The sequence below is a fragment of the Diabrotica virgifera genome, chromosome 2 (assembly GCF_917563875.1).
Source record: "Diabrotica virgifera virgifera chromosome 2, PGI_DIABVI_V3a".
Taxonomy (NCBI): Eukaryota; Metazoa; Arthropoda; class Insecta; order Coleoptera; family Chrysomelidae; genus Diabrotica; species Diabrotica virgifera.
The window spans coordinates 235,665,926-235,681,915 of NC_065444.1; the positions used below are offsets into that span (position 1 = coordinate 235,665,926).

At 33.3% G+C, this 15,990-nt stretch overlaps 1 protein-coding gene across 1 annotated transcript in view; it reads right to left on the reverse strand.

The window, feature by feature from the left end:
• The window catches only part of LOC114348462 (GATA-binding factor A-like), a 252,748-nt gene extending 236,984 nt beyond the window's left edge, over positions 1-15,764 (reverse strand). Inside the window, exon 1 of the mRNA XM_028299038.2 lies at positions 15,565-15,764. The gene's annotated coding sequence lies outside the window, so the exon portion shown is untranslated. The remainder of the gene's footprint in view (positions 1-15,564) is intronic.
• Positions 15,765-15,990: the final 226 nt, after the last annotated feature.

The window sequence follows — 15,990 nt, forward strand, 5'->3', positions numbered from 1 at the left end:
AAACATATACAGACTAAAAGAAGACAACTAGACTTAAAATTTCGGCAAATGTATTGGCTCCTTGGACGCAGATCAAAACTCAACATCCAAAACAAAATTCTTCTGTACAAAGCAATACTCAAACCTATTTGGTACTACGGACTACACCTCTGGGGCTGTGCAAAGTCAACATCACTGAATATCATCCAAAGATTTCAGTCTAAAGTTCTAAGATCAATAGTGGATGCACCATGGTATGTAACTAATCAAACACTTCACGAAGACTTAAATATACCTTTCATCAGAGAAGAAATCCATCGAGCCTCGGAATCACAAAACGAGCGTACCATTCACCATGACAATGAGTTAGTAAGGGATTTATTCCATAATGGCCCTGTCACAAGGAGACTAGATAGAACCTGGCCTCAGGACCTATTTTAAAACTTTAACATAAATAGAATAAGATGAGACATCATTGGAAGTATCTTCTTCATGCCCAAGAACATGGAACAAATTTACTTAATACTCTTTTAATTATGTAGATCAGTGGTGCTCAGACTCACACTGCGTGGAATCTACCACATAAACTTCAAGCTTCCAACGATCGACTGATAGTAAAAAAAACAATTTTGAAAATGAAACACTTTATTGCACATTTCTATTTGATAAAAAGTTGTAACTACAGAGAGTCGTAATAAAAATCATGTTTTTCATCTTAATTTTATTTGGATGTTGATGCATGGCACTGCGTATCATCCACAAGTTTTTCATATTATGGGGAAATATTTATTTTTACTACCTTAATTTGGGGAAATGCAGACTGACACAAGTATGTTGATCCAAAAATGCTGTGAACTGCAGAGCTACTTGCCTCAAAGACGGATATTTGTCTGGCGATATAAAAGGCAAAAAAAATTTCGTATTGGTCGCTCTGGATTGAAGATATATTATTTTCACTACCTCATTTTGGACGGAAATTAGCTGATTGAACCTAATTGAAAGTAATGGAGATTTCAGTGGCAATTTTTTTCATCTGTTCACAAGAAAATTGATTAGACATAAATATTACAATATATGTGTTTTTTAGAATCAGCGAAGCGTCTATCAAGCTCACTACGAACTGCTTGTAGCTCAGTCTCCTAATAATAAACATAATTCAAATGAGGGTTACTCTTTTTTTCAACGATGGAAAGTTGTTTAAATCCTTTCTGTTCATTTGATTAATCAATAATTTCAATTTGTCGATAAAAGAATATAGGTACTGTGCTCATCACATCGATAATAATTGTTTTATTTTTATCCTGTAGTTCCAAATTAAAGAGGTTCAAATGATTTGCTAAATCTGATACGAAAGCCAGATCACTGAGCCATTTTTTGGTTTTGAAGTAGATGAGTGTCGTTCCCTAGTTCTTCTAGAAAACAAATTATTTCGAAAAGTAACTCCTGGAACCTATCTAAAAATTTTCCACGGCTCAACCACCTCACATCTGTATACAAAAGTAAATCAGTGTGTTCCGCAGAGTTGCTAGCTTTCAATTGCGCTTTAAAAAATTTCGTTGCAAACTTCGCGCCCTGATTGAATTCACAATTTTTGTTGTCATTTTCATGACGTCTTTCATATTTAAATTTTGGAACACAAAACTTTCTGGTGAATGATGCAATGAAATGAAAAAACGATGGAAAGTCATCGTTAGCTCGACACAGTGCAACACATCCATTGTTAACGCCAGTCATGGATGGTGAACCATCTGTTGTAATACACACTAGTTTGTAAATCGGTAGCTCCTATTATTTTACAAAATTAAAAAACAAAACGTTGTATATACCTTCTCCGCCATTTTTCTCTTTCAGAGGCGTTGTTAACAATTCTTCTTTAGCAAACATATCAGAAAATACCATCCGAATAAAAATACACAACTGGGCGGTATCATTAATATCGGTTGAGTCGTCAAATTGCAAAGAAAAGTTCACTTCATAGTATCACTTTTAACTTTGCTTTCCAAATCTTTCCCATGATTTAGATACGTCTATAGAGCGTTTCACGTTAAGTATTGAACATTGCTGAGATAGCCGCATGATAGTAACCGTTGGACGTTACAACGGGACTTCTTTGATAGCAGACATAATATCTTTTCCATTTGTATTTTTCCGTGAATCGCGATCGACTTCAAAAACTTTGACGATCGACCGGTCGATCGCGATCGACTCTTTGAGCACCACTGATGTAGATTGTAAATAAACATAATTACATAAAAAAATAGTTATATTTCTTAAGGTACGTATCCAATATGTTCGCGTACCTCTTGCGCTCCGCGCTCCCTGCAACTGCTCCAATCGATTGGGTTTGCGCTCCTCTACACATAAACCGCCACCGATTGGAGCGCCGAGGCAGAACGCGCTATGTTGCACGGTCCGGGAGCGCCAACGTATACATTATGTGGATCAGTTGCAGGAGAGCGGAGCGCAAGAGGAGCGCGAACATAGTCGATACGTGCCTTTACAAGCTTTTAATATGTAAGCAGGTCAAGTAATTATGTTTTGAGAATTATCAAAAACAAAAATTTGCAAATTTCTTTTACAATATCATTAATTTACACATGTCTACGTACTCAGACTAAAAAATATATAATATTCCAAACTAAGTAAATCTACACTCTATCAATATTACTATTATATATTCGCCGACGGTTAGTTTTTGTCTGTTATGAGTTTGCAAATACATGTTATGCAAATGAGAAATGATTAGTAAACATTTGAAAAATAGAAACAGATATATTGGTAATTTAAAAATCATGTTAAGAATCGATTGCTGACCCTAAAAATACATGAAACTAGTACCTGTATAGACGTGGAATAAAACATTATAAATATAATTATCTAGCATTTTAATTGATTTTCTGACATACCTGCATAAAAAATTGCAGCACATGAAAAGGAATATTCAAAAACTCCTGAAGAAATGGAAGAAGAACCGAGTATACTCGAGATCGAATAAAAATGGCGATCAGTAAACTCAATTATAACAAAGCACCAGGTCCCGATATAATAACAGCAGAAATACTCAAAACCACAGAAGAAATAAATAAAAAGCCACAGAATAAAATCGCTTTACTTGCTCTGCAACAAAAGATGGTATTTCAAGCAATGGCATGACGATTGGACAAAACTACAATAACGACAATACAGAAAAAATTCAGCTTCCATAAATGCGACAAAACTATAGAACCATCTCTGTGTCCACAGAGATTAACAAACTGGAGAACAAGAGAGAACAGGTGAGGAGTAGGCAGACCGCAGAAGAGGTGGACAGATGATATCAAACAAGTCGCGCGCAAGCAGTCGCGGGTAAGAATATAGGCTGAAAAAGAAGAAGAATAAAACCATCTGCCTTATCTCACATGTCAGTAAAATAATACTACACATGATCAATGAGAGACTGAAAACGTTTCGACAGAGAAAAATACCCCAAGAGCAAACATAAGATACGCAGATGAAACGGTGATTATGGCAAGCTCAACTCCAACTACTATTAAACAAGACAACCAGTTTCTGTGAAAAATACGGACCAAAAATGATTATAATAATGACTAAATATATGATAATAACAAATAAAATAAATATACAAACGTACAATTAAGACATGTTCTGATAGGAAGGCTTGATAAATACACATACCTGGAAAGCTGGATTCCAGAAAATAATGATCAAACAATAGAAATAAGGGTTAAGATAGAAAAAGCAAGGAATGTGTTTGTAAAAAATGAAAACAATTCTCTCCAATAACACCTTAGATTAGAACTGAGAGTAAGAGCTCTGAGAGTTTACGTATTTTCGATACTGCAATATGGACTTGAAAGCTGGGCACTGAAACAAGAACACATAAATAAGCTACAGTCATTTGAAATGATGGTGCTACAAAACGATGCTTAGAACCAGTGCCGGATTTAAGGTACTTGCGGCCCTAGCCCAAATTACCCCAAGTGGCCAGTGGCCCCCGATAACTTCACGATTATGTAATTAAAGCATAAAGCACATAATATTAATACATAACGTTTATTTTAATTTTACTTTTTAAAATTGGTACAAAAAGGGTACTACAAAAAGTAGGTACATTGGTAAATCACATTGAACATTTTGACAGGCGATATTTTGCGTCTCTGTCCATAATTATTAAAATTAAATAGCATTTGTTTTATCCGGGGGAAAAGTAGATACAGGTGACAGCAAAAGACTAAAAAACCGAGTTGAAAAGACATTATAAGTAAAAGAACAAGGAAGATAATATGAACTGTATAATAACAGTAATAGGCTACGGTCCTAAAAAATAAAAATATTAAGAATACCACAAATAAACTTTTAGATCGTTAAATTGTCACATTATTCTCTTATACTGAAAAACGTCAATGTCATGTTCTTAATTTGGATAAAGTTGGATTAGTGATTAATATTGACACTCTCACTCTTCTCCATACTCATAATAAATCTCATATCTAAAATCTAAACACTCACTTTCTAGCTTTTTTTGCTGCAAAATCTTAAATCAAATCGTTAAAGGGATGGGTACGTCGTTTCGGCTCTAAAGCTATTTAGATGGGATTCATTTTTTTCAAATCCTGAAAAAAATAATAAGTATTTTTGAAAAATTTAAACGCAGAATTACCGAGAGCTGAAAGTCCCTGAAAACTTCTGTAATGTTTATTTTAATAAGTTACAGGGGTGAAAAACTAAGAGAGAATGTAGTGTGATTTTTAATTTCAAATATCTCGTTCAAAAGAAACTTTTTATTTATTCTAAGGGACTTTTGGCCCTCGATAATAATTTATTCTTTAATTCGCGTTTAAATTTTTTTAAATTATTTATTAGATTTTTCAGGATTTGAAGAAAATGGACACCATGTCGGTGGTGATATTTTCCAAATCGAACATTCGCTATCATTGTCATACAAGGCACTGAGTCAAATAGAATATGATGACAAGACAGTGACAATTTTAAATATTTGACATGGCATCGGGAATATTTTGAGTTGTTGATTAAATAATATTGTTAGGGTATTTGATAAATAATTGATTCAAGACGTGAACTTAATAAAAAGTGAATTGTTTGTTATTTATGGACGATCCAAGCAGAGAATTGACCAGGATATATTATGTGATCCAAGTATTTTGTTGTTAAAGATATTCAAAATTGTAAGCGTTCCATAGTAACAATATATTATTAAAAAATCACTTTACACTTTTTCTCTTTTCTCGATTGAGTATTAGTTTTTGTTGTACAGTATATAAGTTATTACAATCACTGAATATATAATTAGTGAAAAAATAATCATATTTATTAACTGAATTAATAATTTGCAATTATACAAGTAACAGTTATCCAAGAACATTCAAAAGCCATCTCTTTAAAGTTAATGATGACATTGTCAAGTAGTAATATTCGCATATCCATACTAGTGAGAATTTTACTACACGTAATTTGCCGTGTAAAGACAGAATAGCCGTCAAATATTTGCGTATTATGTACCGATGGCCTTAAAGTCTAATGCTTAAAAAAGCTCTTAGCATTTGAAACAAAACTAACCAAACTCGACAACCTAGAATCGTCAATTTTTGATTATTTTCAATATGCTGAATGATCTTTCTCCAGATGCATTAGATGTCATCATGCATAGTAGAATGCGCAAAGCCGTGTCCATATTCGGACACGACTTTTTTTACACATTTTTTTTACCAAAAAAGTTTTTTTACAAAACGCTGCGGCCCCTTTTTGCTTGCGGCCCTAGGCCGCGGCCTAGTCGGCCTAGTGGTAAACCCGGCACTGCTTAGAACAGTATAGACACAGAAGGAAACCAACACGGAAATATTGCCAGAAATGAGCAAATAATACAAAATAATAAACACAATAAAAAAGACATATTTGAGACACGTAATTAGCAGACTGTGATATGGAATTCTAAGACTGATAATACAGGGAAAGATAACAGGCGGAAGGAGTATAGGAAGAAGGAGAGTGTCATGGTTGAAGAATTTAAGGGACTGGTTTAAATGCAGTTGTATAGAACTCTTCAGAGCAGCGGTAGATAGAGTAAAGATAGTGATGATGATATCCAACCTCCTATTGGGAGACGGCACTTAGAGAACACGTGTACCCAGTTGATAGAAAAAACAAAACTCCAATAAAGATAGCAATCAAACATGTAAAGAGAGAAACACAACTGCCTTATTAAGAGGAAACAGTAGCGATCAACAGGTAGCGAAAACTTTTTTATCCGATGCCTAGATTTTGTGTCATTTTGGAACTACAAAAATTTTTATTTCATTAGTACAGTGGAACCTCGATAACTCGGATTAATCGGGACCCCGACCGATCCGGGTTATCGAAAATCCGAGATAGCCGGAGAATATGGTAAAAATTAATAAAATACGGTATACTTACAGATAAACTCCGTTAGAATTGAAATAACATGAAATATATTTATAAATATGCACAGTATTACCTACTTATTAAAATTACTAAAAAAAAAACACCAAACCCAAACGTAAGCAAATGGAAGCGAACAATACAAGACACACAATACTAAAGACCATTGTTTATAAAAGAATTTTTTAAATAGTCTTTCCTAAACAATGCTGACAGTTTGAAATAAAAAGGAATAGATACTACAGACAGGTGGCTGTTGTTTCTGCGGCGTGTGCTGAGTCATTTTTAATATCGTATAGTTCAAATTACACACATAAGTACACATTATCTCTCAAATATTATATTACATACATTTTTATCGTTGAAAGGTTTGTCTGATATGATAATTAACTATTTTGATTGGAAATAAGCCACAATTAAATTGAAAAATACAAAATATTGAAAATCAAAATGTTTATCTGATGAAAATCGGTCCGGGTTAGCCGGACTTCCGGGTTATCGGGGGCCGACTTATCGGGGTTCCACTGTATTTCCAAAATGACACAAAATCTAGGCATCGGATAAAAAAGTTTATTTGAAGAAAGTGTATTTTTTTGTTCTTCTTAATGGCGGTACAGGCTCGTTTTTTTTAATATTGTATTTAATTACAGAGTAATTTCCACATATTATTATATATTTTTCAAATTGGGCTCTGCACCGCCATTCTTTATTATATTACAAATACAATATTCAAAATATTCAAAATTACAGCCGCAATCTTGGAACGCGTTTTGGCTACCTGTTGATCGCTACTGTATCACCTTAATAAAAATTGCTTAGTCCGACGTTTGTCTCGGACTAGTTAGTCCGAAATTATGCGAGTACTAACTTCAGTTTAAGATTGTCATTAATAAACACCGACTAAGCTCGGACTAGCTAAACCTTCCGTAGTCCTAGTAACAACAAAGGACATCGCACACATCTTATGGAAAATATAATGTCACTCAAATTCAATAAAATTTATATGAATATATTCGTTTCAATTTAACGGTCAATTCTTATCATTGCGCCAACTCTTAGTTTTCAATAATAAGAGCAGAAATTGATATAAATCAATCTGAAATCAAATGGGTAGGTACATAAGTTAGAGAGAGAAAAAATATTTTAAAATATCCAAATTATAGGTACTTCATAAATCTTCTCGGGCTATTAAGCATCTTATTATAATAGTTTCACTAATCCGCTTAGGCCCAGCGGGGTTTAAGCTGTTTTGAATAGCACCCAGAGCAATAGTGATTATAACTGACACAATATACTCCAAAATGTGATTTCGATAAACTTTAATTGCAATTTGCGCCGTAATTAATCATAATTAAGAGTTGGCGCAATGATAAGAATTGACCGTTAATTTAAAACGAATATATTCGTATAAATTTTATTGAATTTGAGTGACATTATATTTTCCGTAAGATGTGTGCTATGTCCTTTATGCTGGCAACACTTGCGAAAAAGAATAAAAGTGGAGAGAATTTTGCGAAAAGGAAGAAAAATGTAGGGAATTTAACCTCTCTTTTCTGTTTCCTCTAAACCAAACAGCTGTTTGGTCGGTGCCATTTCTGCATAAAGTTTAGGTAATTTTTGTTGGACTTCGTTCTGAGAAGGTGCTACCTGGTGTTTTATATTTTATATTATTGTATTATTGTTTAATATTTCATATTAACTGCTGTACCTTTTGAAAATCGGTATTTGACTTTAAATTTACCTTCTAACTCCTCTAAACTAAATAAATTTTTTATAATTTTGTATATTTGAATGTGACTCACAATACAAGAGGAATGTCGTTCCGCTGATTTCTATCCTCATTTAATTCGTCTATTAGTCTTAATTGATTAATAAAATAATCTCTCTCCATTATCAATAATAATATAATAATATTATTATATAAAAGCAAGCAAAAGCAAATAATGTATTTAGCAAGTTTGTAAGTCTAAGGTTATGAATACAAAACGTCAAGTTAGTCTCGGTTTAAACCTGCTATTACCTCGGATTAAATTTTAGTCCGAGACTAGAGAGGGTTTAGCTTAGTCCATCGTTAGTCACTGTTTATTAATAGGGGTATTGACTTAGTCCGGGGCAGGGCCTATTTTACCACTAGGCACGTGAGACACCTGCCTCGGGCCCGTATTTGAATGGGGCCCGGAAAGATCACCAAACAAAACATGTTTATTACAATAACAAAACAAATTTTCAAAATTCTTTTACTTTACGAACAGGCAATGATAAATGAACCATAAGAATTATAATTAAGTGGATAGGCGCAAGCTTTCGGTTTCAATGATCTTTAAATTCATTCATTTTTTCGAATCCTCAAAAAACTAATAAATATTTAAAAAAGAAATTAGACGCAGAATGACAGATTACATTATTACCGAGGGCCGAATGCCCCTTAGAATAAATAAAAAGTTTCTTTTGAATAAGATATGTATTTAAAATTAAAAATCACACTCAATTTTCTCTTTTTTTCACCCCTGTAACTTATTAAAATAAACATTATCGAAGATTTCAGGGACTTTCGGCCCTCGGTAGTAACGAATTTTTCATTCTGCGTTTAAATTTTTTCAAAAATATGTACTTACTTATTAGTTTTCTCAGGCTTCGAAAAAAACGAATGCATTTAAATAAAATTGAAGCCGAAAGTTTGCGCCTATCCCCTTAAACGATGTTTAATTGTTTAAATATAAATTTTATTTATTGTTAATAAAAATTATATTTTCCTGTTTATATTAACTATATTTCTATTAAATAATTAATACATTTAAAAAAATTATTATTATTAAATTATATTTAGGGGCCCGAAAATTGTGTAGGGCCCGAAAATTGTGTTGTGCCTCGGGCCCGATTTGAAGTAAAATAGGCTCTGAGTCCGGGGACTAAAGTTAGTCGGGCGTTAGTCCGTGTTTATTAATAAGAGTGTAAGACTGTCGGTATTTGAATCCAGAAAAATAGGAAGAGAATGTACTAAATATAAAAATTACGAGGGGGGAATGAGCATAAAAAGAAATACAAATGTACAAGCCAGGCAATGAATGTATCCTGTAGTAACTACCTCATGTGCGCTAATGAAGGAACTAAAGATTTTAAACAACAAGAATAAACACAGTGAATGACTATAAATATAAATAAACAAACGAATAAAATAATAGAGCAACAATAAAAGTGGGTTGGTATATGTGCTATAAAATAAGTTGCTATAAATAAGCTATGGTAAGGGAGCCCAAGCGGGGATTTTTGCAGAAACTCGAGCGCGTCAGATTAAGCCGTGTGAAGTTGGCACCTCTAAATACGATTTTTTCAAAAAAAAATTTTTTGTTTAATTGTCCATCAGATGTCCACTCTTGTCCAGCAAAAAATTTTTTTTGTCCACCTTTTGTTTACGAGATACTAAAAAAACGTGAAATAAGGCCCAACACCCCGAAGTCAAAAAAACGTTGTAAAAACTCATACTTTTGATTGTCCAACTGTTGTCCACACTTGTCCAGGCATTTTTTTTAATTGTACACCTTTTATTTATTTAAATTAGCAATAATTATCGTTTGCTAGTAAAAATGCCAAAAAAATAAGAATTTTTGGAAATTTTTTTTCACGTTTGATTGTCCGTCGAATGTCCACCCTTGTCCAACAACAAGTTTTTTTGTCCACCTTTTTTGAAAAAATAGTTGAAAAACATTTTTTGGACAGGGAAGAAGTACAAGTTTCCGAATTCGAGAAAAAGTTGTCGAGACTAACAGCTTAGGATTGTCCAATAGTTGTCCATTCGTGTTCAGATATTTTCATTACTTGTGAAACATTGGTTTTTTCTCAGCAATATTTTTTAGTTTGGTAGCAACAATGGATCATGAATGTGAATTCCAAAAAATGATATTTTTATTCAACGCCGTGTAGGAAAGGTTAATTTGCAAATTAATTAATTTGCATGTATGCAAACTTTCAACAGCCGTATCTTAACCAGTTATTGTCTTTTGTCCAGAAAAACAAAATGAATCTATCATATTTGTAAAATCAAAATCTACATTTTTTACTCTTTGATATTTTTCGTATCACTAATACTTTTTAAAATATTTTGAAAAATATTTTTTTCTATAAAATCTCGTTTATTCAAAAATAAGCACTACGAATCGGTCAAACTTACAGATCGTATAAACAATACACATACATATTATTATTTATACCTAAAGTTAATGGTAAATTATAAAGTAACGATTCATTTTATTTAGGGTGCTAAATGGAGGGAGATTTTCACGGTTTTTTTAACAAAAAAAGGCCAAACTTATTTTGAGCGTAACTCGTTTAGTTTTGGTGCTAGTATTATAAAATTAGAGAAACTATATTATAGAAACTATTATAAAAAAAACAAAGATAAAGCTATTTTTAAATAGGTACCTAATTTAAAAAATTTTAATTAATTAATTTTTTGAATTTTTTTCGTTTTTTTATAAGCTACATTTTTGCTACGAACATTTTTTCGATAAAATATTTTCTTTTTGAGTTATTTGCGAAAAACAGCTTGAAAACGTTGTTTTTTTTTTGTCGAGAAATCAACATTTTTAATCGCAAATAACTCAAAAAGGATTCACTTACGTAAAAAACTCTATAGAACTAAATTTGCTTAGAATTAGCTAATTTATCCGTTTCCAGACTTACTTTAAACGCGCGTTTTTCACCTCCAAGAAGGGGTGAATATCACCCCTCAAGTAAAAGCAACCAACGGCACAAATTCAACTTTGAATTAAGTAGAACCTAAATCCAAATTTTTATCCAATTTAGAGTTGACCCTGAAGATTACACTCCAAAACGGTCATTTACTGGGCTTATAGTCAGAGCTGGGCAATACCCGGGTACAAGTACCCGAATTTTGTACTCTGAGTACATTTTGGGTACTCAGTACCCAGTACCCGAGTACATTTTCAATAAAGTACTCGGTACTCGTACCTGTAGCTTATGTGTAAAATACCCGGTACCCGATAAAAATTATACGAGTACATTTTCCGAGTACCTTTTGAAAGTCTAAACTTGTCACTTCGTGTAGCATGTGGGAGAGCAAATTAATAGCAACACGCAAAAACGCCGTTTTCAGTTGGAGAATTCTCAAATATTCTTTGGAGTCTTAATGTATTTACAGGGACAACTATTGGACAATCCAAAGCTGTTAGTCCTGACAACTTTTTCTCGAATTCGGAAACTTGTACTTCTTTCCTGTCCAAAAAATGTTTTTCAACTATTTTTTTCAAAAAAGGTGGACAAAAAAACTTTTTGTTGGACAAGGGTGGACATTCGACGGACAATCAAACGTGAAAAAAAATTTCCAAAAATTCTCATTTTTTGGCATTTTTACTAACAAACAATAATTATTGCTAATTTAAATAAACAAAAGGTGGACAATTAAAAAAATGCCTGGACAAGTGTGGACAACAGTTGGACAATCAAACGTATCAGTTTTTACGACGTTTTTTTGACTTCGGTGTGTTGGGCCTTATTTCACGTTTTTTTAGTATCTCGTAAACAAAAGGTGGACAAAAAAAATTTTTTGCTGGACAAGGGTGGACATTCGACGGACAATCAAACGTGAAAAAAAATTCCAAAAATTCCAAAAATTCTAATTTTTTTGGCATTTTTACTAGCAAACGATAATTATTGCTAATTTAAATAAATAAAAGGTGGACAATTAAAAAAATGCCTGGACAAGTGTGGACAACAGTTGGACAATCAAACGTATCAGTTTTTACGACGTTTTTTTTTACTGCGGGGTGTTGGGCCTTATTTCACGTTTTTTTAGTATCTCGTAAACAAAAGGTGCACAAAAAAATTTTTTGCTGGACAAGAGTGGACATCTGATGGACAATTAAAAAAAATTTTTTTTGAAAAAATCGTATTTAGAGGTGCCAACTTCACACGGCTGTCAGATTATCATATGGGGAGAACCCTGGTACCCTGTAGATATATTTCTACCATATCTTGGCTCTAAACAAAGGGGAGTTCGTTAAGGGGGGGGGGGGGGCGAAAAAAAAATCTATCCTTAGAAAAACTCGAAATCGTCAAATTAAGATAAGGTAAGTTAAGTACATGCAACACAGTGTATATTTCAAAAATCTGATGATTTGAACAGAAAATGGGTGAGTCACAAAGTTTTACAAGAAAAAAGCGAATATTTCGCGAAATGAACGATAGATCTAAAAACTAAAAAATACGTGCTCAATATTTGTCAAAAATCTATCGAATGATACCAAACACGACTCCCCACGGAGAGGTGTGGGGGGTAAATTTAAAATTTTAAATACGAATCCCGCGATATTTCGAGAAATGAACATCAGATCAAAAAATTGAAAAATACACTTATTCAATATGTTTGAAAAATCTATCGAATGGCACCAAAGACGACCCCCACGGAGATGGTGTAGGGGGACTTTAAAATTTTAAATAGGAGCCCCCATTTATTATTGCAGATTCGGATTCCTTACGTAAAAATAAGTAACTTTTATTTGAAACATTTTTTCGAATTATGGACAAATAACGCTATAATCGGAAAAAACGATTGTTGGAAATGGAAAATTAAATTAAAAATTGAAAGTCCCCACTAAAATGGAAAACTTTACTTAACTTTTTTTGGTTTAGAACTTACTCTTCACAACCCAATAGGTCCCCAAAGCACTCGAGTGACTGCACATTTAGCATACTTTCCTCCCCTACATAATACTTATATACGGCATTTGAATTAAACTAAAAACAATTAAACAAATGATTTTCGTATGAATTACAATGTAAAAATGAAATAGAAAGAAAAATACAAGCGAAGAAACTAATAGAAGAAAATATTATATAAGAATGTATGGGAGAAAAATGTACCTAACGAAGCAATGGAATCTGCAGAAATGATACAGAAGTAGTTATGCCACAAAAAAAAAGAAAGAAAAAGAAAGCCCCATTATATACCTCAGTTATTATTTATATAAGTGTTGTATGCATGTGAAACTTGGACAATTAATTAGATATGATAGAAAAGTTAGAAAAAATGATAGAAAATAAAAAAGCTAGAAACTTGGGAGAGGAAAACCTTGCGAAAGGTTTTTGGTGGTAAGTATAGAGATGGCAAACCACAGAAAATTGGTGCGGAGAGAGTTAGATGCTTAATAAATGTTTCACGAATGCCACAAGAAAAAACGTACTAAGAGTTTTGCAAGCATGAGAACAAGAGAACAAGGAAGTGCTTTGATGCCGTCCTGGCTGACAAAGTAGAAATGAGAACAAGGTGCTGAACAAGTTAAAGGACCGGTTAAAGTGGAAGAATCTAGTCAAGATTATCGAAGCCGGGCGCCTCTAATGCCTGTAGTACTGTTATCGTTTCTATAAAAAGGAGATAGGTAAAAATATATAAAATTCTGAATACAAATCTGAAACAGGTTAAAATATACACGACCTCAATGATAACAAATGTAAGATTTAAGTAATATGAAACAGTATTATATACACTCAACCAAACTTATATGGAATCACTATGTATTTGAGTATTTGAAATCTGCAGTTTTTGGAAGCTGTAGGTGCAAGTATTTTGGTTGAACCATACTTATGTTTCGTGGACCTTAAGAAGGCATTTGACAGGGTCAAATTAAAGGACGTTATCCATTTATTGTACGCAAGAGAGGTACCTCTAGGAATAATTAAAACGATCGAAAATATCTACCAGAACAACACAATAAAAGTAAAAGTAGATGAAGAACTAACTGACCCATTTGAAGCTGGCAATGGGATAAGACAGGGATATTCCCTGATCATGAATGAAATAATAAAAAAAGTAAGTACAAAAAAAGGATACCAAATGGGAGAAAAACAACTTAAAATAATCTGCTATGCAGACGACGCAATACTAATCTCTCAAAGTGAAGATGAATTACAACGTATGCTGCACGAATTTAATATAACCGCTAGAAAATTTAACATGTTAATTTTCCCAAAAAAGACTAACTGCATGGTTATAACAGCAGATCTAATAAGGTGTAAATTAGAGCTGGAGGGTCAAATAATAGAACAAGTCATGGAGTTTAAATATTTAGGCATCACACTATGCAGCTACGGAAAGCTCGAAACAGAAATGGAAGATCAGGCGAATAAAGCAAACAGAGCCGCAGGTTGCCTGAATGAAACAATATGAAGAAATAAAAACATCGGAAAAGAATTGAAAGGCAGAATTTACAAAACAGTCATCAGACCAATAATGACATACGCGGCAGAAACACGACCTGATACAGAGCGGACAAAAAGAATGCTAGAAACAGCAGAGATGAAAACATTGCGAAAAATCGATGGTAAGACGCTTTGGGATAGAGCTAGAAGTGCAGATATACGAAGGAGATGCAAGGTGGACAACATTAATAACTGGGTGAAAAGCAGAAGAGTAGAATGGAACGACCACATAAGCCGAATGACAACAAATAGAGTAGTAAGGACGGCGAGAGACGGTTCCCCAATAGGAAGACGATCAGTGGGAAGACCACGAAAAAGATGGAATAACAACTTACTGGAGGCACATTGAAAAACAGAGTAATGTCTATATAAAAAGAAGAAGAAGAAGAAGAAGATAAGAAGAAGAGTTGCCGTGCCCAAGGACTATATAGCAGGAGAAACTTACGGGATTCAGATTGATCACGTAAATTGGTGTTTTCAACACCAAGACTGGAACATTGGAAATTGGAAAAGTGTGCTATTTTCAAACGAAAGTAGGATAGGTAAAATTAGATCATAAAGAAGAGGGCGAGTAAGACAAGCAAGAACAGAGACTGGCAGATTTGTTCACAAATATAAAACAGGAAGTGTCATGTTATGGGGAGGAATTATGCTCGGTACAAAAAATCCTTTAATTTTCATCCAACCAACTTTCAATAGCTTGCAGGTATGTTGATTTGCTACTATAACCTGTAGTTAGGTTCCGGAGAGGTGCAATGAAAGAAAATTAAATTTAGTTTTAATTCGCTCTAAATAATAAAAATATCAGATGATTCCATATAAGTTTGGTTGAGTGTATTCTTAAACACAATTGATGTAAAATTGTTTTGTAATATTCTTTTTAATATCTGAACATTAGAAACAACAAATTTATTGTTGTAAACAAATCATTATTTATGTTAATAAATGACTTACCACTTATCGCACTATGTAATACCACTATCACCAAGGTCCCAAAAGCAGTCACTTAACCAAAATAAACACTAAACGACCCCAAAGTAGAAATAAACAGTTTATCACGAAAATGTCACCGGAGTGAATGTCTTTGAGCACTTAAGCGGTACCAGCTAGAGGTTAATGAAATTTAACAAAGAACTCGCGTTCTTACGCAGAGCTTTCAGCGCTAACCAAGACTTAACTGAGGCTTGTGACTTGATGAGCTTTTGCCACGCCTCGCTGGTGGAGGTGGGGAAAACTCACCTCCCTAAACCACATTTTCTTATCTTATTATCATAAATTTGTGGTAGATTTAAAATGTAGTGAGTTGAACAGGTCTCTCATATGTTTTGCATACTTGCATTCTTGGAGTTCTTTTTAAATTACAGTGAATTTGTTGGAAAA